Source organism: Parasteatoda tepidariorum, chromosome 2, assembly GCF_043381705.1.
Source record: "Parasteatoda tepidariorum isolate YZ-2023 chromosome 2, CAS_Ptep_4.0, whole genome shotgun sequence".
Classification (NCBI taxonomy): Eukaryota; Metazoa; Arthropoda; class Arachnida; order Araneae; family Theridiidae; genus Parasteatoda; species Parasteatoda tepidariorum.
The window spans coordinates 70,262,140-70,262,673 of NC_092205.1; positions in this window are offsets into that span (position 1 = coordinate 70,262,140).

Below are 534 nucleotides of genomic sequence, written 5' to 3' on the forward strand. Positions count from 1 at the left end.
TATTTCAGTTCATTTTGTCTGTTTCCTTGCTTATATATTACACTAGCTGAATACCCGTTCTTCGTATAGGGTAAAAAACAGGGCATAAATTAACTGAGAAACACTACAAAATCGTATACAAACTATTCAGATAAATATCAACACAAATAATGAAGTTAAAATGATTTCAATGTTTATTTATTATTATTATTTGTTTACTTTCTCAGTTGCTTTGCATTATTAGATTGAGCAAAGCAAATTTTCTGTTGTTCATCCCATGAAAATGAAGGCAAACAATATTAAGCATCATGTGGCATAATGCACTTGCTCAAGGCAACTCAAGATATTTAAAATTTGCCACAATCAAGCTACTCTCTCCTGTACATATCGATCTATGTAATAAATCTATCATAAAAATGCACAGTATTGTTGCAGCTGTAAACGGCACCAATTTTACTCTAAAATACGTTGTGCCCAATACCAATATTAAGCATCATTGGTGTCAATAATACACAGTTAACGATACCACGGTACCGAGCTTTTTATGGTTCCCCG